Here is a 17,721-nt window from a genome sequence, read left to right on the forward strand (position 1 = left end):
GAGGGAAGGGAAGGAGAGCGTGGGACGGAGAGAACGAGGGAGATAAAGAGGGAGAAAATGATGGAAGCTTCCAGAGAGAGGGAGAGTTTTATTAGAATAAAAAAGATAGAATTAATTTATATAATATTATTAGATATGAATTAAAAAAAATATAATATTGTAGTTTGTTATTATCCTTTTTTTTAGTCTGACACTGCACCAAACGCTTTACTAAGTCAATCCAGCTTAGTCTAGTCTAAGCTAGTCTAGCTTAGTCCCTGAAGCTAGTCCAATCTGAGATAGTTTAATCCAGCTTAGAGAGAGAGAGATCTTCTTCCTCTTTGTACTAAATTGCTGCAAATACACCATAAAATAGTTCAGATTCTAACAATAATCGACTGCAAATCTTCACAATCAAACCACAAGGCAAGAAAGAGATTGAAAATTTAGGAGTTGGGAACGGGTTGCATATGTGATTGACCCGAAGATAGAAGATGAGGGTTGGATCTGGTTTGCGTTTTCTGAATTTTTGGTGATGTGATTGAAAATTTCAAGCTCACCTTAGTGCAGATTTTTTGGGTTTCTGGTTTTCTCGGTGTTGTGTGATTGAAAATTTCAAGCTTATCTCAGTTTTAGAATTTTTTTTTAGGTTTTATGAGATTTTGGGTATTGGATATGGTTTTGAAAATAGAACGTTTGTAGATTTTTCTTTTATTTTGTTTCAGTTTTGCTGGATCTGGTCTTAAAGATGGTTCTGGGAAGCGAGGACGAAGTAGATGAATGTGCGAAGAGGGAGGGGGAAGCTAAGGTCTTAGCAGTCCGCCCGATTTCGGGAGGTTTCGCTAACCCCCTTTAGCCAAGTGTTTAGTCCAATTTATTCTGGGCGAGTCCCATTAGGGTGCGTTTGTTGTACCGGATTATCTCGGACTGGACTAGCTTCAGGACTAAGTTGAACTGACTTAGACTAAACTAAGCTGGACTGATTTGGTGAAGCGTTTGGTGCAATGTCGGACTAAGAAACAAGATAATGAAAATAGTTCCCATTTTTTTTACCCAAAAAAAAAAAAAAAAAGTTCCATTTTAATTCCTTTTCCATTAAGATATTAACAAAACTAATATTATGGAATGAGTGAGACTGAATAAAAAATATAGACCAAGGTTAGAAAAGAACTCATGAATATAACAAAAGAACTGATGAATATAACAATGTAACTGTGTATTGAATTCTCAAAACAAATAGCCTGGTTATGCAATGGAAGTTACAACTTGTTTAGATAATGTTACAGAATTGTATGAAAACTACTTTTTTAGAACCCTTCAACAAAACAAGCATACACTCCAATAAAAGCACTTCTTAGAACCCTTCAACAAAACAAACACATGATCAATAAAAGCACTTCTCAGACCCCTTAAAAAAACTGAGATTCTCAAAAGCAAAGGTGTTTTATGAGTCGACACTTATTATCGTACTTTTAGAGTTTTGAAAGTCGAAATATAAGTTTAGCAAAAAATGACCATCTCAATCAGTGTTCTAAAAATCGACCTAGGCGCTGGGCGGTGGCCGACTGAGGGGATTAATGCAAAATCGGGATAGAGATTAGGCAGCCGTCGAGATGGCCTAGGCTGCCCTTGGGCAGCCTAGGCGGGCGACTGAGTGGCCTAGGCAGTCCAGGAATTTCAGTTTTATTATGTTTTCAAGAATGTAGATCAGCTGCATTTTTTTTTTTTTTTTTTTTTTTTTGCCTTTCTGGGTTTCTTATGGTTCTTGGTTTGGCGAAGATGAAAAGAGGAAGACGATGACATTCTCTCTCTTCCTTTCACACCACGTGACCAAGCTAATTTTCTTATTTAATTTTTTTTTTCTTAGTTTCTCTCCAATCAACTTTGGACACCTAGCATCAAATTGCTTGCTTTTTGTATAAAGCCATAGGCTGTCAGTGACTCAGTTCTAGCATATTGATTTTTCCCCTAAAAAATGGGACAAGGATTGTCTGCCCTCCCGTACCCTCCTGTTTGTGTGGTCACGGTTAAGTCACGTCAACATTTTATATTACTATTCATTTCTGTCTTATTATCTCTATAAAAAAAACAATATAAAATGTTGATGTGGCTTAACCGTGACCACACAAAACAGGAGGGCACGGGAGGGCACCAGAAGTGGGAGGGCAGACAATCCTTGTCCAAGCATGTGGTGTCAGGTTGAAGATGTCATTGTCATTAAGTTTTGGTGCAGAGTTCCCATCTTTATGCGTCCTAGTGTGCCCTTTTCACATCCACATATTTGACACCTTTATTTCTCTTTAAATTCAATATAAATTAATATGATCTCTAAAAAATATTATTATGAACCACCCATATTGACATCAGAATTTTCTCTTTATTATGAACCATCCAACCCAATACGTGGGATTATTACTTTTATTTAAAAAAAAATAGATATAATCATTTAAAATGTCTTAAGTTATATGACATATATGCTTAATGTGTTTTTAAATTTTGGATTTGTTAGATACTTTTTTTTTTGGTATTTTATCATTCTTTTATTATCTTATCCATGAATTTCATACAAGTATAATTTTTTGTAAGTGTTAATATGCACTTATTTTCAAGATATACAAGAAAATTACCTAAATCCATCTAGGCTGCCTAGGTGCCCGCCTAGCCTCCTAGGTGCTAGGTGCTAGTCCCTTGCCCTCCGCCCGACTAGTGCCTAACGTTTTTTAGAGCCTTGATCCCAATCCTCCATGTCATTTCTTCTTTAAGAGTATTTAAAATATTTTATTTATTTTTCTGTTTTTTACTAGTTGGATTTTTCTTCGTAGATTTTCAATCGCTCGTTGAAGATTTCTGTTGACTTTTCCTTCACTTTGGAAAATATGGGGATCAATTTTTTCCACAGTGCAATAAACTTGCTTTGCATTTTCCACGTATCACAATTTCGAAGTATAAATTGGAAAAGAAGTGGTGGATTATTTAGTTTTGAAGGTGTATTTTCTATTATATGAAACAAAGTACAAAGATAGCTCATATATATGAGCGTGGGAAGAAGAGAAAAACAAGGAACAAGAACCAATCTTCCTTCCTTGATTTACGCCTAATCACATAACAACTAAAGCAAGATCAGCAAATCCCTTGAATTAGTGAGAATGACAGCCATACTTCAAGTTGTTAGACAACACCCCATGCACACACCCATGCTACCTACCGGCTAGGGTAAATGATAGCACCCCATGCCAGTTAGAGTAACTGACATAAAGTAGATCTTCTTCCCGATCTTCTTCCAATACTCCCCCTCAAGCTGGATCAAACGGGTCGATTGATCCAAGCTTGGACAGGAGGTGATGGAAAGTAGCAAACGGTAATCTTTTTGTGAAGATATTTGCAAGTTGATCATGACTACGAATGAAGTGTGTATCAATCACCTTGGACTGCACTTGATTTCGAACATAGTGGCAGTCAACTTCAATGTGTTTGGTTCGCTCATGGAAGACAGGATTTGATGCTATGTGCATCGCAGCTTGATTATCACAGTAGAGAGACATAGGTTGCTGATGGGGAAACCCTAAGTCCAATAACAGATTTTTGAGCCAAATAAGTTCACAAGTAGTCGAAGCCATAGCACGGTATTCTGCTTCTGCACTAGAGCGTGCAACCACGCTTTGTTTCTTGCTCTTCCAGGTGACTAAGTTACCTCCTACGAAGGTGCAGAAACTAGTGATAGATTTGCCATCGAGAGTGTTCCCCGCCCAATATGCATTTGTATATCCTGAGATATGAGTATGATTATTGTTGCGCATGAGAATCCCTCGACCAATAGAGCCCTTCAGATATCGAAGCACATGATGAACAATCTTCATGTGATCCATGCTTGGAGCATGCATAACCTGGCTAACAAGGCTCACGACATATGATATATCAGGGCGAGTGATAGTTAGATAAAATGAGTTTGTCAACCAATCTCTGATAATACTCTATATTGGGAATGAGATCACCATGAACTTGCAGCTTCAAGTTACTATTCAAAGGTGTGCGAGTAGGTTTACAATCTGTCATATTGGCCTCACGAAGAAGATCAATAACATACTTGCGCTGATTTAGAAAACAACCCTTGTGAGAATATGCCATCTCGATCCCTAGAAAATATTTAAGAATGCCGAGATCTTTGATAGCAAACTTGTGATTGAGATATTGTTTAAGAGCACTAATCTCTGACATATTATCACCTGTCACAATGAGATCATCAACGTAAATAAGCACCATAAGTTTACCCGATGTGTTTGAACGCACAAATAAGGACGAATCCGCATTGCTTCAACAGAAACCAACACTTTCTAGAACATGACTGAGCTTGGCATACCATGCACGTGGACTTTGCTTGAGACCATAAATGGATTTATGAAGTTTGCACACTATTTCTGGATTGTTTGATTGAGGATGACCTGGGGGCAGTTTCATGAAAACTTCTTCTTCAAGTTCACCATGCAGAAAAGCATTTTTAACATCCACTTGAAAAAGAGGCCATGCATTGTTAATAGCAACAGATAACAACATCCTCACAGTGTTCATCTTTGCCACGGGAGCAAATGTCTCCTTGTAATCCACTCCATAGGTTTGTGTAAATCCTCGAGCAACTAAACGAGCCTTGTTCATTTCAATCGTGCCATCTGAATGGAACTTGGTCTTGTATACCCAACGACTTCCCACAACCTTCTTCCCTTTGGGAAGTTTCACTATAGTCCAGGTGTTGTTTTCATGAAGAGCTTGAAGCTCTTCTGCCATAGCAGCTCTCCACTCACTATGTAGATTACCTTGATAGGAAATAGACCTGCATCCAAAGCCTTGCATCTGCATCAAATTGTTGACTTGATAGGAAATAGACGAGTATCACATGTTGAGGCACGCAATTCTTTGTCCTTAATACTACTTTTTAATCACAAATTGCACCTAATTATCATTTTGCTTTTCTCATAGGACAACTAATTATCATTTTACTTGGCTTACATTCAGAAGCTTCTTGGATGCTACCTCCTTCATGGAGTTAACCACAACATCATGAGCCTGAAGAACTTTAATACGAGAAGCATTGAAATGCATGGAGAACTCACTGCAACAAACCAATAATAAATATTCAAAACCAAACAGCAAAAAGCCCATTTGTTCCACAACGTTTGAAAAACATGTAAAATGTAGGATCTAAGAACATTGTTGCCATCTCACTGCCGTTCCTACTCGAGTGCACATTATACACCACCCTTCCTTACAAGAACATTATGCAACCAGTAAACCATATACAATCCCAATTTTCTCTCTTTTACTATTCAGTCAATTAGTTTTGAACTGGCAAAAAAGCCTGCGCTGTGCCGTGGGGAGTGCCAGAAGTATGATATTGTATCTTCTGATTTATTTTGTTATTCCTATTTCCTTTTGGCATGATGTGCAAAAAATGTAAACACCAAGTAAGAGATTAACTTTGATGCCTAATTGTTAAAAATGAGCATAAAACTCATGTAATCACAGCAGCAATCTTTATTATAGATCAGAGATAAACACTGACTAAAACGCGTTCATCCATGCACACAAAAAGAAAGCACATAAACAACTTGCAGTAAAGCAAAATCGACAGCCAACAAAAATAAGCATATAGTAGCAGCATATATTTTCAGCAAGGTTCTAAAAGACGCTAGTCGGGCGGTGGGTTAGGGCCTAGTGCCTAGGCGGCTAGGCGGGGTCTAGGCGGGCACCCAGTCGGATTTAATTAAATCTTTTATATTTCATGTAAATAAGTGTTTGTTTATACTTAAAATATATATGATTTCATCACAAACTACAAAATGGAATGATATATATATTATGAGCTATTGGAACATAACGAAAACATGGGGAACAAGTATATAATGTGTGTTTTTTTAAGTATTCAACAAGCCCCTTCCAATTTATTGAAAAAATAAAATGCAAAATGAAAGTTATCTATCTTCTGTCTAAGTGAGTCACAACCTAGGCAGAAGTCTAGTCGGGTCTGGGTGGGCTAGACGGTGTCTAGGCAGTCTAGGCGGGCGTTTGAATAGGTCTAGGCGCTCTTTCTTAATTTTCAAACGTCTAGGCATTAATCGGGGCGGTAGCCAACCGCCTGACGTCTAGACGAGGCCTAGGTAGCGTTAGGCGGGGATTTTTAGAATAGTGATTTTAAGAAGGGTCATCCAACGTTTCTTGTATAGGACATTACTCATTTGATAATATAATAACACGCAAAATTTCAAGATACAAAACTTTGACAGTAGAAAAGACATAGTGAATGACAATAAATATGTTATATCGTAAAAAGAAAACTACCTCAACAGGTCATCCATCCACCACAAATACATCCAAACAGTAGCCATCGATCGTCGAGAAGACATGAGCTTCACGGATGTCAAGTCCTAAATCCCAAGGCAAGAAAGCTACAGAAAAATGACATAAGTTAGAAAGATGCGACCATACTATGGTTTCACTTTTGCAGTAATGTTGATTCAACAATATAAACAATGCATATAATATGCCAACAGGATCCTCTCTGGATCCTTTTGGTGAGGATCTTGAGAATCCGTAAATCGTGCCCGTTCATCATATATCGTGCGGTCAAGTTAGGTACTGTTTGTATTTAATTTTAAATAAAATATTTAAAATGATTGCTGACTGTACGATGTATGATGAATGGATATGATTCACGGATCCTCGGGATCCTTACAAAAAGGATCCGTGAGGATCCGGATTCTATAATATGTACCGTATGTATTGAATAGTCTACTGCCACCCTTAAATTTTCCACTTATTTCAAAATTTGAAGGCTATAGATTTATAACTTTATATTAAACGAAAGAAGTTATAATCACAATGAACTCTTCCAATATGACGTTTTCTCACAATTATATTTAATACCCAAGCCTACTGTATTGAGGTGCCATCGTGTGTAGAGTCTAGACTCTAGAATTGACACAAAAACATCTGATGAAGAACCATAAAACATGAATGAGAGTTCGAACATGAATGAACTTCCTGCTTCATGGAATGCTGCATTACCATTTGCATGTCTACACAACTCTTAATTACTTTTCGTAGATTTGACAGCTCACGGTAGAATTTCTCTATCTACTCTCGCATGTCGTATATGAATTCCATTTCCTGCAAGTTCAGCAAAGTTATGGAGTTAATTCTAACTGAACCTGGATAGACTGCCCAATCAACATTTGGTTAATTGTAATTGTAAGTCATGTTCGGGCAATCAAGTAAAAAAATTGTATTTGAATAACCAAGCATATTTACACATTATATTCCTCTTTTTGGTTCCCTACAAAATGCATTTTAGGATTAATACGACAATGAAATAGATGCAAACATCAATTACAATAAATACATAATTTGCACAAAAACTGAATTCAGGACTACTCAATTCAACATTATCATAATATAATTTCCAACAGGCGCATAATATCATCTAATTGCCCTCAACAATACATATGTGAAATAAAAAATAGGATAAATGTCACTGAAATATAGTGTTTAGTGGTTGTGCTAGGAGTAGACCTCTTATACTTCTCTGTGGTTGAATTGTGAAAAAAATAAAAAATTCCAAAGTACAGAAAAACTTGAAACCGATATCCAGGTTCCGGTTCACAATTAAATTTATAAATATTCGCATAATCATGAGACATGATTGCATTATTTGGTTCACAACTACATTAATAAACATTCACATAATCATGAGACATCACATTATTTAAATTCTTCATGATAAGGGGCTCATGTAATCGTCAACTCACACTTTTAATTATGAAACAGTCTTTACTTCTCAAGCGTTGAAAATAAAATATAAAAAAAATTCAAAACTATTAAAGTTACTATTAAAGTTCTAACTTTTCTTAACAGCTATTTAGCAAAGGATCAAACATTCATTCCATGAAAACAAACTTGAGGGAAAAAAAAAGAAAAAGAAAAAAGAAAACTAAGTTCATGTTGAATAGAGGTGACAGTTGCTTACCCAGAAGCCTAAACCAAATCTCCAAAACTTCACGCACCAAAAACCCTAGAAATCATCGGAGTTGAAAATAAACGCTCCACTGAGATCATTCACAAAGCTACGAACTCTGCTCATCGTCACGGATCTCCTTCTCCTTCCAAAACCAAAACCTTTTAAATTCGTAACCTGAGGACCGAAACCCAGAGAGAAAATCTCAGGGAACCGAGAAAAATCTTAACTTTTTTTAGCAAAGATTCTTTTTTTTTTTTTTTTTTTTTTAATGGAAGATAAAAACAGAGAAAAAGAGGAACATAATCAATCTTTGGGTTTGAAAAAGATTAGGAGTTGAGTTGATATACCGATATGAAAGTTTTGAGAAGCAGTTGAAAGAGAACTGAGGGATTTGGTGGTAGCAGTGGTTTGGAAATCAAACATATTAATTCAACTCCAACATAATCAGAAAACCAAATTCGCATACCTTTAGTTAAGCGGGTTTTGGAAGCTTCGCGGAGTAGGGTGGTGAGTCCAGGGGTGCGGGAAGATTCACGCATGTTGAATTTGGATGAAATGGTAGTGGCGGTTCTGGGTGAAGGAAAAGCTCACAGACCTAGAGAAGCAACACGTATCCATGGCCTTCTTCGTTATTTAACTGTGCAAGTGAGGAAAATAAGAAGTGAAGTGCACAGTAAAGTAAGGGTATTTTTGCCAATTCGCAGTGCTCAGGAGCGGTAAAGCTGCGTAACTCAGTTTTAGTACATACAATAGAGCTCAAATGTGGGTTACATGAGTATGATACCCCACATTTGGGCTGGAGAAAGTTTTAACTTTTCTTCAATTAGCTTTAAGTTTGTTTGTTATTATTATTTTCTATTGTAGCAAGTTTAATATTTTTTTTTTTTAGTATAGCGATAGTGTTAGTAGGTTATATAGTTAGTTGTTAGGATGGAGGGAAATTGGTGCATCTACATGATTGATTTCGGTTCTCTACTTTTTATCTTTGTTTTGTAGATATATCTAATGTCGGTTCGATTAGTTTTAAACCCCAGCTTTATGATACATCAATATTATTGTATTGTTAACAGAAATTGAGATTCATATAAAAGTGGCAGCTGGTAGTTACCTGTGTCAATGGGACACCATGAACATAGTATATATTATTATTGAATCAAAACAAACAACTCGGGTTTAATCAAACAGAGTAAAAAATAAAACATGAAAGAGTTGTAATCCTGAGTCAGAAACATTGCGATGTAAAGAGAGGGATGAAGGGTTCTACAAAAGATATGACGATGTAAAGGAGAAACTGAGATGACCATGAATCTCAAACTAAATACAATAAAAGGGGGTCATCAATTATGTATTTGCTATCTTTGATCTCTCTAAATTTGATATTGTTATATCCGATAAAATTTATGTTTTTTCAACGTTAACGATGACAGGCATAGACACAATTAAAATTGACTAAGCAGATGTGTTCTCCTCTATACCCTAATTCGGAACACGTAATTTAGATTAAATTAAAATGAAATGGTGTAAAAAATAGTAATAGAATACGAGGATAAATCTAATTAATTAATCAGTTGCTGAGTTGATCAAGATTCTTACCGTCCGGTATAATATTGCATGTATAGTCTGCATGAAGAAGGCCATGACATGCCAGACAGTTGCAGACAGACCTTCAACATCAAGAACGACTTCACCCAGGAGGAAGAGGAGGAAGTTCATCGTGAGAACCAGTGGGCGTTTGAATGAAGTTTCTCGGTGATGGTCTTTTTACTTGGAACTTAGTGCTGGCATACCTATCATGTATTCTAGTTAATCAGCTCACTTCTTTATCATTCTCTGTTTTTAAGTGCTTTTATCGGAGTTGCAAGTCCTTTCAAATTGTAGATAAAAGTTGGATTCTGATGTTGGTAGTGGTTCTTCTACTACTATCAATGCCATTGCCAGTTTTACTATTTCTGAATCAAAATCTTCTACTTCCATTAAGTTGTTTCTCACGTGGTTTGAATCAAGCTTGGTGTGTATGCCTTTAGTTGTGTCCTTCTCTAGCCGAATTCTTGTTACATTTCTTCTATATCTATGTGACTATCATTCCTCAATTCCCTTGATTTTTGCTCAAGTTTGCATAAAAATGATTATGAAACTGGTTTTTAAGATAAGATCACTTATGGCTTGTTTTACTATTTCGTAATCAGAATTGGATGAATTGAATTGAGCATGAGGAGGAATGTGACATAAATTGTTTACTACTTTTTAATTAGATTTTTGTCGAAGTTTTGTACTAAATTTTACATGATACCATATACTGTTTACTACTTTTTATTCGTATGACATAAATTTAGACTCACATCGGCAATCATTTAACAGTCAAGTTGACATAAAATGTAACAATGTATGATATTGAAATGAAATAACAAGTACATATATAAAATTGAAATGTTTTAAAGATGGTGTATGAAGTTGTAATTGCATCCAACCTTTAGAGTGTAAACTGTAATTTATCACTTTCTGTTTATTCATTTGTCCTCGTATATTTTCCTTCTATTTCAACCTCTAAATTCGCGTTTAGTGTCAAATAACAGCAGACTCATACCATATAATTAAGAATTCGTTTGAAAATATTTTTGAAATGATTGAAAAGACTCACTAGTGATTCTAAAATCATTTTCGTCAAAAACGGTCGAAGTCGTCTTAAAAGCATTCCGAAAAACACTCGAAGTCTTTTTAAAAGGATTCCCAAACAAGTTTTTTTATCCTAAATTATACAAAGTTTGAAAATTAGTATCACCTCTCTTTTTTCATTTGAAAATTAATATTGAATTTAATAAGTTATTCAATTCTACAAACGAAATGGGACAAGCATTTGCGTCTCTCTCTCTCTCTCTCTCTCTCTCTCATTGTCTACCCCCGTTGCCAGCGCATGATCCGAACTTTCCATTTGAGCATATCGGAGACGGTGAGGTCTCACCCCATCAGATGTCCTCTGTCGCGGCTGTCCACCACCATACTCTAATCTCGGCACCGCCAAACACCTGCCGAACCGGAAGTGATCATTCGCCAGACAAATCCTTTCAGAAGCTGCGGTCGGTGCCAATTCAATAACCTGTTTCCGGAAACGGGCGACTGAAAAATGATTCTCTGTTTTCGGAAACGAGAAACTTCTCTTCGGGGATAGTGCCGGCTCTGTAAGTCTTTCTTTATTTTTACTTTTTTTGCAATTCATTAATTTCTGGCTTTGTTTCTAGATTCTGATTTAAAGATTTAAGATTTAGGGGTTTCTGATTTATGTTTGGTTGGGGATTTTAGAGATTCAAGTGATGTCGAATTTCTGATTTTGTATAAGTCCCTAATTTAGGAATTGGGGGATTCAGATTAGGGATTTAAAGATTTTATTTTATTTTTAATACAAACGTATCGGTGGAGGGGAATTTGAACTAGAAGATTGTTGCCATCTCTCTGTCGTTCCTACTCGAGTGCACATTATACACCACCCTTCCTTACAAGCACATTATGCAACCAGTAAACCATATACAATCCCAATTTACTCTCTTTTACTATTCAGTCAATTAGTTTTGAACTAGCAAAAATGCCCGCGCTCTGCTTTGGGGAGAGCCAGAAGTATGATATTGTATCTTCTGATTTATTTTGTTAGACCTCTTATACTTCTCTGTGGTTGAATTGTGAAAAAAAAAATTCCGAAGTACAGAAAAACTTGAAACCTATATCCAGGTTCTGGTTCACAATTAATTTTATAAATATTCACATAATCATGAGACATGATTGCATTATTTGGTTCACAACTAAATTAATAAACATGCACATAATCATGTCATGAGACATCACATTATTTAAATTCTTCATGATAAGGGGCTCATGTAATCATCAACTCACACTTTTAATTATGAAACAGTCTTTACTTCTCAAGGCTTGAAAATAAAATATAAACAAAATTCAAAACTATTCCAGTTACTATTAAAGTTCTAGCTTTTCTTAACAACTATTTAGCAAAGGATCAAACATTCATTCCATGAAACAAACTTGAGGGAAAAAAAGAAAAAGAAAAAAGAAAACTAAATTTAAGTTGAACAGAGGTGACAGTTGCTTACCCAGAATCCTAAACCAAATCTACAAAACTTCACGGACCAAAAACCCTAGAAATCATCGGAGTTGAAAATAAACGCTCCACCGGGATCATTCACAAAGCTACGAACTCTGCTCATCGTCACGGATCTCCATCTCCTTCCAAAACCAAAACCTTTTAAATTCGTAACCTGAGGACCAAAACCCAGGGAGAAAATCTCATGGAACCGAGAAAAATTTAAACTTTTTTAGCAAAGATTTTATTTTTTATTTTTCTTATAATGGAAGATAAAAACGGAGAAAAAGAGGAAAATAATCAATCTTTGGGTTTGAAAAAGATTAGGAGTTGAGTTGATATACCGATATGAAAGTTTTGAGAAGCAGTTGAAAGAGAACTGAGGGATTTGGTGGTAGCAGTGGTCTGGAAATCAAACCTATTAATTCAACTCCAACATAATCAGAAAACCAAATTCGCATACCTTTAGTTAAGCGGGTTTTGGAAACTTCACGGAGTAGGGTGGTGAGTCCAGGGGTGCGGGAAGATTCACGCATGTTGAATTTGGATGAAATGGTGGTGGCTGTGGGCTAAGAAGTGAAGTGCACAATAAGGTAAGGGTATTTTTGCCAATTCACAGTGCTTAGTAGCAGTGGAGCTGCTTAACTCAGTTTTAGTATATATGGAGTTTGACATCCTAACATGAGTATGATACCTCACATTTGAGCTGGGGAAAGTTTAATTTTTCTTCAATTAGCTTTGAGTTTGTTTGTTGTTATTATTTTCTATTGTAGTAAGTTTAATATTAAACTAAAAAAATAATATTAAACTTCTCAGAACCCTTCAACAAGATATATTGCATGTATATATTTAGTTTGACACCCTAGATATATTGCATGTATAGTCTGCATGAAGAAAGCACATCCAAACGGACCATAAGATCTGACAACCCATAAGCACTTCTCAGAACCCTTCAACTAGACAAACATACACTCCAATAAAAGCACTTCTCAGAACCCTTCAACAAAACAAACACATGATCAATAAAAGCACTTCCAGACCCCCTTAAAAAAACTGAGATTCTCAAAAGCAAAGGTGTATTATGAGTCGGCACTTATTATCGTACTTTTGGAGTTTTGAAAGTGGAAATATGAGTTTAGCAAAAAATGACCATCTCAATCCTCCATGTCATTTCCTCTTTAAGAGTATTTAAAATATTTTATTTATTTTATTTATTTTTCTGTTTTTTACTAGTTGGATTTTCCTTCGTAGATTTTCAATCGCTCCTTGAAGATTTCTGCTGACTTTTCCTTCACATGGGAAAATGAGGGGATCAATTTTTCCGTAGTAAAAGGAACTTGCTTTGCATTTTCCACCTATCATAATTTCAAAGTAGAAATTGGATGTTGACATTGATGCATATATGCATGGTAGAGGGATCGACTAGATTAACGGTTCCGATTAGAAGTTGACTGTATAGCAAATAACCAATCTTGCATTGAGTTGCAAAGAAGTTCTGTTACCCGAAATAACCACTGTTTGAATTAATAATTCGATGCAAATTTGGAGATTGAGAACACAAAAGTTCAGGAAAAGAATAAGCAAGAAGGGATCAAAAAAATCTTGTATGAAGAGATCAAAAAAAAAAAAAAAAAAAAAAGTATTTTTTCATACAATTTTGTAACATTGTCTAGACAAGTTGTAACTTCCATTGCATAACCAGACTATTTGATTATGATTCCATTAGTATTTCCCAATTTTTGATGACGCTAATTAGCACCCAGTTTCAACAAGAATTCAATTATGATTCCTCCTCAATTCAATTCCTCATCAATCCAATTCCTCATATTTTAAGGAAGAAAGAGGGGATGAACGGAACACAATTGGGAATGGAAGGAGGTTTCTAGAATGAAAAAATAGACAGAAGTAATAATAAAATATTACTAAATATTTATTAAATAATGTAAAATATTAATAACTATGAATTAAATAATATAATATTAGAATTTGTTATTAGTATGTTTCTTAATCCTGATACTACACAACAAACACCCTTAAAATCTCCTATATAAAGAGCTACCAACTTTAAACGTTTCTCACTCTCATACCTCTCTTAATTTCTCTTCATTCTCCACTCATTTGTTTTGTGCTTTTAAACTTTCGACCACTTTTTTTGTTATAAAGTAGCGTTTCCAACCTTGAATTTCTAGTCTACTTTTTCTTAGCATTTCGTAGTACGTAATTTTTTCTACAATGAGCAAACTTCAACAGCATAGTCGTTTTGCATTCTTTTGCCTCCTCTTCATACTCCCCACCTTAGTTTTCAGAGAGTGCACCTATGAAAAAGGAGAAGGGGATGGGGACCGGAACAAAACCGAAGCTCTAAAGTACAAAATTGGGGCAATTGCATCCATCCTAGTCGCCGGTGCACTCGGTGTTGGTATCCCAATTCTTTGTAAGACCATTCTTGCTTTACATCCCAATAGGAACATATTCTTCATCATCAAGGCCTTTGCAGCCGGGGTCATATTGGCCACTGGGTTCATCAACGTGCTCCCGGATGCTTTTGAGAGCTTGACGGACCCGGCTCGTAAGGAGAACCCGTGGGGGAAATTTCCCTTCACTGGGGTTGTGGGCATGCATGATGGCTGCCATTGGGACTTTGATGGTGGATTCTTATGCCACTTCTTATTACAGGAGGTCTCACTTCAAGAACAATATTGATGGAGACGAAGAGAACACCCAAGAGCATGAGGGTCACATGCATGTTCATACTCATGCAACTCACGGCCATGCTCATGGCGCAGTTGACACTTTACCCTCAACAGAACTTCTTAGGCACAAAGTGATTTCACAGGTAATTTTCTTTTTGAATTTTTATTTTTTTATTTTTTTTGTGATTAGTGGTGAATTTCCTATAATCACAGAATGCACAACAATCCCCAAATTCCAAAACCTGCCACAAAAATCAAAATTAAATAACTAATTAAAAAAATCACCACTAATCACACAAAATAATAATAATAATAAAAAAATAAAAAAGAAAATTACCTGTGAAATCACTATGTGCCTAAGAAGTTCTGTTGAGGGTAAAGTGTCAACTGCGCCATGAGCATGGCTGTGAGTTGCATGAGTACGAACATGCACGTGACTCTCATGCTCTTGGGTCTTCTCTTCGTATCCATCAATATTGTTCTTGAAGAGAGACCTGCTGTAATAAGAAGTGGCATAAGAATCCACCATCAAAGTCCCAATGGCAGCCATCATGGCCACAAACCCAGTGAAGGGAAATTTCCCCACAGGTTCTCCTTAAAAGCCGGATCCGTCAAGCTCTCAAAATCATCTGGGGAGCACATGGATGAACCCAGTGGCCAATATGACCCTGGCTGCAAAGGCCTTGATGATGAAGAATATGTTCCTATCGGGATGTAAAGCAGGAATGGTCTTCCCAAGAATTGGGATACCAACACCGAGAGCACCGGCGACTAGGATGGATGCAATCGCCCCAATTTTGTACCTTAGAGCTTCGGTTTTGTTCCGGTCCCCATCCCCTTCTCCTTTTTCACAAGTGCACTCTCCGAAAACTAAGGTGGGGAGTATGAAGAGGAGGCAAAAGAATGCAAAAGGACTTTGATGTTGAAGTTTGCTCATCGCAGAAAAAATTACATACTATGAAACGCTAAGAAAAAGTAGACTAGAAATTCAGGGTTGGAAATGCTACTTTATAACAAAAAAGGTGGTCGAAAATTTAAAAGCACAAAACAGATAAGCAGAGCATGAAGAGAAATCAAGAGACGTATGAGAGTGAGAGAAACGTTTGAAGTTGGTAGCCCTTTATATAGGGGATTTTAAGGGTGCTTTTGTTGTGTAGTATCAAGACTAAGAAACAAACTAAATTTAAAAGCGGAGAAATCAAGAGACGTATGAGAGTGAGAGAAACGTTTGAAGTTGGTTGCCCTTTATATAGGGGATTTTAAAGGTGCTTTTGTTGTGGTAGCCCTTTATATAGGAGATTTTAAAGGTGCTTTTGTTGTAGATTTTAAAGGTGCTTTTGTTGTGATAGCTCTTTATATAGGAGATTTTAAAGGTGCTTTTGTTGTGATAGCTCTTTATATAGGAGATTTTAAAGGTGTTTTTGTTTTGGTAGCGTTTTATATGGGAAATTTTAAAGCTGCTTTTGTTGTGGATTTTAAAGGTGTTTTTGTTGTGGTAGCCCTTTATATAGGACATTTTAAAGCTGCTTTTGTTGTAGATTTTAAAGGTGTTTTTGTTGTGGTAGCCCTTTATATAGGAAATTTTAAAGCTGCTTTTGTAGTAGATTTTAAAGGTGTTTTTGTTGTGGTAGCCCTTTATATAGGAAATTTTAAAGCTGCTTTTGTAGTAGATTTTAAAGGTGTTTTTGTTGTGGTAGCCCTTTATATGGGAGATTTTAAAGGTGCTTTTGTTGTAGATTTTAAAGGTGCTTTTGTTGCAGTAGCTTTTATATAGGAGATTTTAAAGCTGCTTTTGTTGTGTAGTATCAGGACTAAGACTAATAACAAATTCTAATATTATATTATTTAATTCATATTTATTAATATTTTAAATTATTTAGTAATATTTTATTATTACTTCTGTCTATTTTCTCATTCTAGAAACCTCCTTCCATTCCCAATTGTGTTCCGTTCATCCCTTCTTTCTTCCTTAAAATATGAGGAATTGGATTGATGAGGAATTGAATTGAGGAGGAATCATAATCGAATTCTTGTTGAAACTGTTTACTTAAATGTTTAGGAATCGGAATAGGAATGAAACTGAATTCATAGAAGTTGTTTACTGAATCGGAATAAAAATCAATATGATTACTAAAATGCTCCTTTTTAAAATTTTATTCTATATTTATTCTTAAAAACATTTAAACTAGTTATTTTTACTTAGTTAAACTAAAGATTTTTTTTTTCTTTTCCTAAAGAGTTAGAGTCCACTATTGTGCAGATGCCAAAGTAAGAGCCCAACCTCAATCATCTTCCCTTCGCGGAAGAAAAAACCTAGAAACTAGACCTTGAGGTTGCGATCGCCAAAGTGATGTTGCAGGAGGATGAGCAGGTGAGCAAGAAGCACGTCTGCAAGATACTGACGTTGACTTTATCATCCCAGAGCTACGTCCACGTGTGCGTGTCCGCGGTGTCAAAGCGGCTGGTCCATTGTGTCATGCCCCAATCCCGACATACGTCCAAGATCGACACATGACATCACCAAATGCCCGTATATCTAACTTACCCCGCCTTCGGGATATGGCAAAGCACAACTCAAGAATCGAATCGCATAGTAATTTCTCGTACATTTTATGGTTGGATCTAACTTCTTCGTTAGACTGCCTACGTACCCTCAATAGGGATCAAGCCATTTGTAGTTCACCTGCAATAAACTCCTATCACCACTACAAGTCATTACTACATACATGTAAACATAGTAACCCTTATGAGCGTATAAGCACATAGCTTCAGAATGTGAATTGTCAAATTGGTTTTGGTTTCAGTGTAGTAATGCATGTAGATATGTATACTTATTAAGCCACCCATTTTAACATTCAAACAAGGAAAGTGATGTATAAACATGAAGCACTTAATCAAAATAGTAATCACACCGAATCAGATTTGTCAAACTATTGATATCTATACCAGCACTAACC

The 17,721-nt window shown here is 36.0% G+C and overlaps 2 long non-coding RNA genes and 2 pseudogenes across 4 annotated transcripts; 1 reads left to right on the forward strand and 3 right to left on the reverse strand.

The window, feature by feature from the left end:
* Nucleotides 1-6,781: 6,781 nt before the first annotated feature.
* Nucleotides 6,782-8,565, reverse strand: LOC137746711 (uncharacterized). 2 transcript variants are annotated; one of them, XR_015957477.1, is made up of 3 exons: nucleotides 8,451-8,565; nucleotides 7,994-8,126; nucleotides 6,782-7,137 (listed from the first exon to the last, which is right to left on the reverse strand). It is a non-coding gene; the product is annotated as an uncharacterized LOC137746711 (long non-coding RNA). The 2 variants fall into 2 exon arrangements; XR_015957476.1 differs by having other exon boundaries at nucleotides 7,994-8,158; nucleotides 8,451-8,559.
* Nucleotides 8,566-10,659: 2,094 nt separating this feature from the next.
* Nucleotides 10,660-15,106, forward strand: LOC137746710 (zinc transporter 1 pseudogene; annotated as a pseudogene). Its single transcript, XR_015957480.1, has 2 exons — nucleotides 10,660-11,160; nucleotides 13,323-15,106. The product of XR_015957480.1 is annotated as a zinc transporter 1 pseudogene (transcript).
* Nucleotides 10,811-12,598, reverse strand: LOC148698739 (uncharacterized). Its single transcript, XR_015957481.1, has 2 exons — nucleotides 12,535-12,598; nucleotides 10,811-12,246 (listed from the first exon to the last, which is right to left on the reverse strand). It is a non-coding gene; the product is annotated as an uncharacterized LOC148698739 (long non-coding RNA).
* LOC137747779 (zinc transporter 1 pseudogene) lies at nucleotides 15,046-15,701 on the reverse strand (annotated as a pseudogene).
* Nucleotides 15,702-17,721: the final 2,020 nt, after the last annotated feature.

This window comes from Pyrus communis, chromosome 2 (assembly GCF_041283825.1).
Source record: "Pyrus communis isolate YQ-2024b chromosome 2, ASM4128382v1, whole genome shotgun sequence".
NCBI lineage: Eukaryota > Viridiplantae > Streptophyta > Magnoliopsida > Rosales > Rosaceae > Pyrus > Pyrus communis.